Here is an 8,960-nt window from a genome sequence, read left to right as displayed (position 1 = left end):
TGATGGTTTGATCAGTGGCTTGGGTGGTGGGTTTGTTGATCGGCGGCCTGGTTTGTGTGGCTCTGTTGATGGTTTGTGTTTGTGTGTGTGTGGCTTTGTTGTGGTTGCGTTGTGGCTGAAGTGGCTGGTTATTCTGGGTTTCCGATGGGTTTTTTTTTTTTTTTTTTTCCTTCTGTTGTGACGCTGGGTTTTTTTTTTTTTTTTAGTATGGGTTTTTGTTCCGGTGGGATTTTGGTGAGCAGTGGGCAGTGGGCAGTGGTGGCTTGGGTTTTTCTGGGTTTTTGTTCCGATGGGTCTGTGTGTGGCTTTGTGTGTTGAGCTGGTGCTAAAGGTTGAAGGAGAAAGAGAGGAAAAAAAAACTGTTGGAAAGCCTAGGAAAACAAAAGTTTCAGTTAGAAAAAAATATTAAAGAAAGATTAAAAAATAATATTTTAATAAAAATAGAAGTTTGGGATGTGGAAGTATTGTAAAATAGGATGGTATAAGTGATAAAGTGGTTTTTAGAATTGTAAAATAGAATAGCATTGCAATTTCCCAATGCTAATGCTCTATAGTTAGAGTATTCATGACTGGTTGAAAAGCCACTAAAAACCTATGTTTAGCACTTCAAACACCAAAATACATGTAATATCAAAGGTGCTAAAGCTAAAAATAAAAATAAAAATAGTAACATGCTAGTAGCAAATCACTGTAACATGCTATTATTTTTTTTTATTGAGTTCTTGATAATTTATTTATATTATACTCTTCGTCTTTTGCACCTCATTAACTCATCTAAAACCAAAAAAAAAAAAAAAAACTTAAATAGGACACATGACGCAAAATTAGACAACAATTAGAATCCAATTTAGAACCTAATTGGATTTTTTCTTAGCTTTGTCTATTAATATATTCTAAAATTAAGAAATAAAAATCTTTAAGAATAAATAATTTATGACACATGGCACAAAATTGGAATTCTAGTTTGGAATTCTAATTTAAGTTTTTCTTAGTTTCATCTACTACTACTACTATTATTATTACTATTTCTTGGGAGTGCTTAACCAACTGAGCAGCTATAAAATTTATCTAACCATTTTTTTTTTTAAAGGAAATTAAGTTTCAAAAAAAAAAATGCTATCTAATATTAAAAAGAATAAAAAAATATATAAATTAATAAAAAAATTATAAATTTTTTATTTGAGAATTTAAACACGAATATGGGGTAAAAAAATACATAAAAATGTAAAATAAAAAATAAAAAAATATTTTTTTGAGAAAAATAAATAAATATTATGACATTATTAATATAGAAGTTATGAACCTAGTGAATTTGTAATCATGGAGAATATCATTCTTCATGAAAGTAAAAAGTCTCTGCCATAACTTATAAAATTTTCAGATTGATGAATCTAATTAGTGATTTTTTTTCACCCCCTCTCTTAGGTTGAGTGGGTCAGTTAAAGTTGGCTAAACCTGAAACTGACTTGAAATCCGAAGGAAACTCATCAGTTTAACCTAGATCCAACCTGAATAGCCATTTAATCCGCCCAAGACCTTTTGGTCAGGTTGGGTAGGGTGATTGAGTTAGGTTTTCTAGGTCTTTGCTAAGCTCTAATCAATATCAATTTCTTATTATTTACTCTACTCCTATTATTTATTATTATTCAATGTTATTTTGAAAACAGAGAACTTTTTTTTTTTTTTTGAGAAGAAGATCAGGTTATGTTTGGTAACCGTTTTTATTTTCTATTTTCAAAAATTTAAAAGATAGTTTTTTGAAAACAAAATAGAAAATACTAAAATATGTTGTTACTAGGATTTGAACTATAATGCTAACTCATTAAATGAGACAGATTCATTAAATTAAATGTGTTTTTTCATTGACTTTTAAAAATTAGAAACTGAAAATGGCCTTTTGCATGTTTTCAATTTCCTTCACAAATTGAGTTTTGAGAACAATTTTTGTTTTCTATCAATTTTGGGTTACCAAACAAGTTTTTTAGTCTTAAAAATAGAAAACTGTTTTGAAAACAGACAATAAGGGGAAAAAACAGTTACCAAACATACTCTCAGTCTGAAATTGTATTTGTATTGAAGTTGAGAAAATTATTGAATACTCCGGGAGTAGTGGGTCCTACCATAAATTTAATTAGTAGAACTCACTGTTATGTAAGTGGGAAGTACTCCAGGAGTATTCAATAATTACTCTTGAAGTTGGCATTTACAATCTTAATTGTAAATTATAATAATGTACCATATCGTAATTTGACATAATTATGTCCACATGTGGATCTCTTTAAACATAAAACTATCTAGAATAAATTCAACAGCGTAAATAGAGAGAGGTATATATGCTTAACAAAATAACTTTCTGTTGTTAAAAAACATATACGTCAATGGAATTTGTGTTCATCAAAAATATCAAAGGAATTTGAGTTTTAGTCTTCGCCATTATTATTAGTGGTGCTATGTGATATGAGCTAGTGCAAGCTAACCAAACCTGACTTTTTAGTCATTCTTAACATTGGTTCAAGCCATTTCTATTTTCTAGTCTTTGGCCACTGAAAACTTCAACTGTTTTCTCATTCGTAAGACTTCACTTGCAATATTTTCCAACAATAGTCCAAACGCATTTGAAAATGGTGGATTCAATAGGTTGTGGAAAACAAATTTCTCACGTGAGTCCCTTTTTTTCATTTTTTGGTTTCCTGCCAAACTTTGAATTAATTATGATTTGGGGACAAATTTTGTACACACACTCATTATAGATTAAACTGTTTTAAGCTTGATGCATAAATTTAACCATAGAAGAGAATTAATAAATGGTAAAACAGAAAGTTGTAGGAAAAATCAATAAAGAATACGACAAAAAACATACCTAAAGAATAAGCTCAAACTGTAGTATTGTTCAGTTAGGTCCACCTCCAATTAAAGCATCTGGTCAAGTTCAGGCCCAGAGATAAAGGACCTGGGCCTGGGTTCGGCTTGAGAGTTGAGAGCCCTTCGGGGTTCTGTATTGTAGTCCTTGTTTATGATGGTGCTTTGTTTTCAAAACCAAAATTCCACACTGTGATTGGCTAGTGCAAGCTAACCAAACCTGACTTTTTAGTCATCCTAACAATCTAACATTGGTTCAAGCAATTTTTATTTTCTAGCCTTATTGGTTTTTGCAAAGTTTGAATTGATTATGTGAAACGTATGATGTAGGGATAAATTTTGCCTATTGCATATATACTTATTATAGATTCATTACCACGCACCTTTAGCGTAACAATCATTTCATATGTATAAATTTTTGTGGGGTGGGAGAAGTAAGGGTCAAGGTTCAAGTCTTCACATAAGAGTTTCGCATACATATACTTAGATTATGTTAGAATAAGATTTTTATTTTAGAAAAAAGAAAAAAGAAAAAAAAAACACTTATTATAGATTAAATTGTTTTAAGTGTGATGCATAACTTCATCAATAGGGTGTTTCCCTACATTTGTAAAAGCTCTTTTATAACTTGTAGTTTTGACAATAAATGTAAACCATAAAAAATTTCCTCTAATATTTTTGTTTCATTTTGTTTATTGCTAATTTGCTAGTAACATCTCTTTTTGTTTGGGAGAAACTTGCTAGTAACATCTCTGATAGATCTTTTTCGAGATTCAATGAGACGTTCCATAAATGAGCCTCTTTAAAAAGGACTTACTGCTATTGATTTAATCATTATTTTTCTTCCCTTTTTTTTTTTCCTAAAATTTTCATATCCATATTCATATGTTTTGGTAGACTTTAATAAATAAAAAATAAAAGAAATACTATCTAAAATAAAAATTATAATATGACTATAATAAAATAAATTGTAAAGTGTGGAGTAACAAAACTTGATTTATTATATGCACTATTGCAAATTTACTTATTGATAAAATTACGCAATAATATCAACCCTCATGAAGTAAAGATAGATTCACTTAAAATCAAATTAATATTAGGAATGTTCACAAAAATTGTGAGAAAGAGAGAGAGAGAAAGGAATGGCCAACGAGTGCCTTTTGTTTTTGGCTGGACATAGACCACTTCTTCCAACGATAAAACACTACTGGGTCTGGGTATGATGAGTTTCAATTTGGATTGCAAAAGTATGGTAAAACATTATTAGGTGTTAGGTATATTTCAATTTGGATTGATATAAAAGCATGCTAGGAAATGAGTATATGGACCATTCACCATTGACCATTACATGCTGAGTTCGTTCCCTTCCAATCTTCAACTATATATATGTGTGCTTTTCCTTGGGCGCTAAGCAGCGAAATCAAACCCTTTGTTTTGTTTCCACAAACTAATAGTCTAATACCCACCCAATCGTACCAAGCTTGACCTTGCATGGGGCTTTCTCAGTTGAGTTCAGCTCCACCATCCTTTTGTATGCGTGCCATTATTTTTTTCTGGGGGTGTGGCTTTTTAGTCACCTCTGTAGTTGGCGGTAATAATGAGATGGACCGATTGGCGTTGCTTGAGTTCAAAGCCAAGATCATTAATGACCCTTTCCAAGTTATGAGCTCTTGGAATGACAGCTTCCACTTTTGTCATGGCAAGGTGTCACCTGTGGTCGACGACATCAGAGGGTCACCATGTTGGACCTACAATCTTCAAAACTGGTAGGCTCTATATCACCACATGTTGGAAATTTAAGTTTTTTGAGAATTCTTACCCTTCAAAACAACAGTTTTCATGATGAAATCCCTCTAGAAATTGGTCGTTTACGTAGATTGCAGTTCTTACTATTGTCCAATAACACTTTTAGTGGCAAAATTCCAAGCAATATATCCAATTGCTCTAGCCTTGAAGAGCTTCGTGTCCGTAACAACCTTTTGACGGGAGAAATCCCTGCAATGCTTGGCACCATGTCAAAACTTCGAGTTTTTTCTATGAGCGCCAATAATCTGATAGGAAGAATCCCACCTTCTTTCGGAAACTTATCGTTTCTAGAACTATTTGGTTCAACATATAATAACTTGCATGGGATTATCCCAGATTCTTTTGGCCAGTTGACCAAGCTTGAACAACTTGGTCTGGGTGTAAATAAGTTGTCTGGAAAAATTCCTCACTCAATCTTCAATATTTCTTCAATAAACTTCTTTGATATAGGAGACAACCAAATCCAGGGGCATCTTCCATCAGACATAGGCATCACTCTTCCAAATATCAAACTATTACACATTGGCAACAACAGATTTACTGGATCTATCCCATTTTCAATTTCTAATGCCTCAAATCTAGATACACTTGAATTGGATGGGAATAAACTAAGGGGAAAAGTTCTCCAAAGTTACTGGATCTATCCCAGTTTCAATTTCTAATGCCTCAAATCTAGATACACTTGAATTGGATGGGAATAAACTAAGGGGAAAAGTTCCTTCTTTGGAGAAGCTAAATAGATTTTCAAGATTTGTCATTACCGGTAACAATCTTGGAAATGGAGGGGCAAATGACTTGAATTTTCTCTGTTCATTGACAAATACCACCTATTTGACCGTATTGGCTTTAAATATCAATAAATTTGGGGGAGAGTTGCCCAAATGCATTGGCAATTTGTCAACTAGCCTCGCTTGGTTGCTTCTAGAAACTAATAAAATATACGGAAAGATTCCTACCGAAATAGGAAATTTGATCAACATGGAGAGACTTGATATGTGGCAGAACAAATTATCAGGTAATATTCCCTCTGAAATTGGAAAGTATCAAAAGCTACAATTTTTGGCACTACATGAAAACAATTTATCTGGGAAGATTCCATTTTCTTTTGGAAATTTGACCATCTTGACAAACTTGTATTTATACGAGAATAATCTTCAAGGCAAAATCCCTCTTAGCATAGGCAAGTGCCAAAATTTGATCAATTTGTTTCTTGCTAATAACAATCTCAGTGGTTTGATATCCCCACAGGTCATTGGTCTTTCATTCTCACCAATTAGGCTAGATTTGTCTGCCAACCAATTTACTGGTGTCCTTCCCATGGAATTAGGGAATTTCAAAATTTTAGAATATTTGGATATTTCAGAAAACATGTTGTTTGGTAAAATTCAAGAAAGTCTGGGTAGTTGCGTAAAGTTGGAATTTCTAGCTATGAGAAGAAACCACTTTCAAGGGATTATTCCACCATCTTTGGCATCATTAAGAGGCCTTAGATCTCTAGATCTTTCTAACAATAATTTGTCTGGAGAGATTCCAAAAATTTTGGAGAACTTTGTCTTTTTGCAAATTTTGAATCTATCTTACAACCATTTTGAGGGTGAGGTTCCAATAGATGGAGTTTTCAAGAACATGAGTGCGACTTCAATTAGAGGAAATGATAAGCTTTGTGGGGGCATGCCTAAGTTCCAATTTCCTAAATGCAAATATGAAAAATCCAAAAAGAGAAAGTTGACCCTTACCTTGAAATTAATGATCTCTATATTTTCTGGGCTTATTGGAGTATCTTTGGTTTTGTCACTTCTACTTCTTTTTTGTTTAAGGAAGAAAAGAAAAGAAAATATCTCAAGTGACTTAGGAAATTTTGTTTTGAATCTCTCTTACCAAAGTCTCCTAAAGGCGACCAATGGGTTCTCTTCTACCAATTTAATTGGTGTGGGTAGCTTTGGGTCTGTGTATAAAGGAATTCTTGATGAAGGTAGACATACAGTTGCTATTAAGGTTTTTAACCTTTTGCATCATGAAGCTTCCAAAAGTTTCAAGATAGAATGTGAGGCTTTACGAAATATTAGACATCGAAATCTTGTAAAGGTCCTCACATCATGTTCAAGTATTGACTATCAAGGCCATGATTTTAAGGCTTTGGTAATGGAGATCATGGGAAATGGAAACCTAGATGAATGGCTGCATCCAACTCCAAGAATAAATGAGACTCTTGAGGAACCAAGAAATTTGAGTCTTCTTCAAAGGTTGAATATTGCCATTGATGTTGCTAATGCATTGGATTATCTTCATCATCATTGCCAAACACCAATCGTTCATTGTGATCTCAAGCCTAGCAATGTCCTTATTGATGATGAAATGATTGGACACGTAGGTGACTTTGGCTTGGCAAGATTCCTTTTTAATGCTATCCAAGATTCTTCTATTAACCAATCAAGCTCTATTGGAGTAAGAGGAACAATTGGTTATACTCCTCCAGGTAAAATATCATTATCTTTTTTTAAATTTAATTGTTTTCCTCTTTTTTTAGTTTTTTACTATATTTTAAAGCTTGAAAAAACAATTTCAAAAAGGAAGGATGTGTTGTAGCTAGAAGATAGAATCTTATATAACAAAAATTTTCACTTACTTTTTTTAATTCTTATTACATACCATTGTAAAAGCTCCTTTAATACCACTAGGTTATATATCTTTCCCATTTTTCATTTGATACAAAACTATGTACATATTACATATTTGTTATGTGTATTTCAGAGTATGGAATGGGAAACGAGGTGTCAATATATGGTGATATATATAGTTATGGCATATTATTGTTAGAGATGTTCACGGGAAAAAAGCCAACTGATAACATTTTTCAAGATAGCTTAAACCTTCATGAATTTGTTAAAGCAGCCCTGCCGGAACGAGTAATTGACATTATAGATCCTATCCTTCTTTGGGAAAGAGAAGGAGAGAATAGAGTGAATGACATTACTTGCAATGAGAGCCAAAATGGAAGTCCGAAGAGACTAGAATGCTTGATTTTTATACTTGAAATTGAAGTTGCTTGTTCCGTTGAATTTCCAAGAGAAAGGATGAACATGGGTGCTGTTATAATTGAGCTACACTCAATTCGAAAAAAATTTCTTGGAACTAATATACACAGACAAAGGTTTCAAGCTACAGGTAAATTTTGTTTGTCTTGGTAAATGTTATAATTTGATAGCATATCCTCTAATCACTGCATGATCTAATTTGCACTCCAAATGTTTTAAGGGATGAAAGGGACATTCATATAGCAATTAGTAGTGAAATGCCTTTATGCTAGTATTTTTTTTTATTCTAGCAAAGCTGAAAAGATTGATGCCACTTGAAATTTTATAAACTCTTTGTGTTATACTTAGTATGAGAATAAGCCCAATTACCTTTCTATGATACCTTTTTTTTAGAAGAACCTTTCTATGATATCTAAACACATAATATGCCATTGAAATCTATTTTCTATTCGGTGAATTTTGTCGTTGAAGATAGGAAATTGGCTTTACATCTAATTACTCTACATGTAGAGGTCTCTATCGAGGACATAAGATTTAATGACTTCCAATTGTACTAAATTTACAATCATTTGACGCATAGTCAGATCTATATAGAGGCCCCCAAAATGTTTTATGATTTTTTATTATACATGGTAGAAAAAAAATACTTTTTATTTTTTTTCCCCAATATTCTTGTTTCTATAAGTATATATATAAAAAATACTAAAATAAAGGGGGTAAGCTACATATTTGGTCTCTACCCTTTAAAACAATCCCAAGCCACATGGTTTTGATGCTATATAAACACCACATTCAGATTCAAATAATATGGAGTGTAATTAAAAAATAGTCCAAGTTGGAGGGCTATAAGTGCTTTTTACTTATTTATCATTACCACTTAAATATCATACCAAAAAATAATTTTGTTAGAATAACAAAATACATTGTAAATTTTTTTGTAAGGTAATTAATCATAGTTCAATAAGTTTATATAAAATAAACTTTATTTTGACAATAAATATCATATGGTTTTGTGATATTTACTCTTTTATTCTAGACTCCAGAGTAATAGAATTCAATTCATAATTAATATATAAGATTAAAGTTAACCATAACCCCTCAAAGTAAATTTTCTGACTTGACAACTGATTTGAGGAAGTCTAAATAAATCTAAGTAAATTGATACCAATTCAACAAAAACTGAGCTAGTTGAGATTTTTTATTCCACAAATGGACATTCTTGCATCATGAATTTTCTTACTAGTAAAAACAAAATTGAAC

The 8,960-nt window shown here is 32.0% G+C and overlaps 1 pseudogene; it reads left to right on the top strand.

Moving 5' to 3' along the window:
* The first annotated feature begins 4,461 nt into the window (after positions 1 to 4,461).
* Positions 4,462 to 7,853, top strand: LOC115961991 (annotated as a pseudogene).
* Positions 7,854 to 8,960: the final 1,107 nt, after the last annotated feature.

This window comes from Quercus lobata, chromosome 9 (assembly GCF_001633185.2).
Source record: "Quercus lobata isolate SW786 chromosome 9, ValleyOak3.0 Primary Assembly, whole genome shotgun sequence".
In the NCBI taxonomy this organism is placed as follows: Eukaryota; Viridiplantae; Streptophyta; class Magnoliopsida; order Fagales; family Fagaceae; genus Quercus; species Quercus lobata.
Note: the sequence above shows the minus strand (reverse complement) of the source record. Positions and strands in the feature narration are given on the sequence as shown.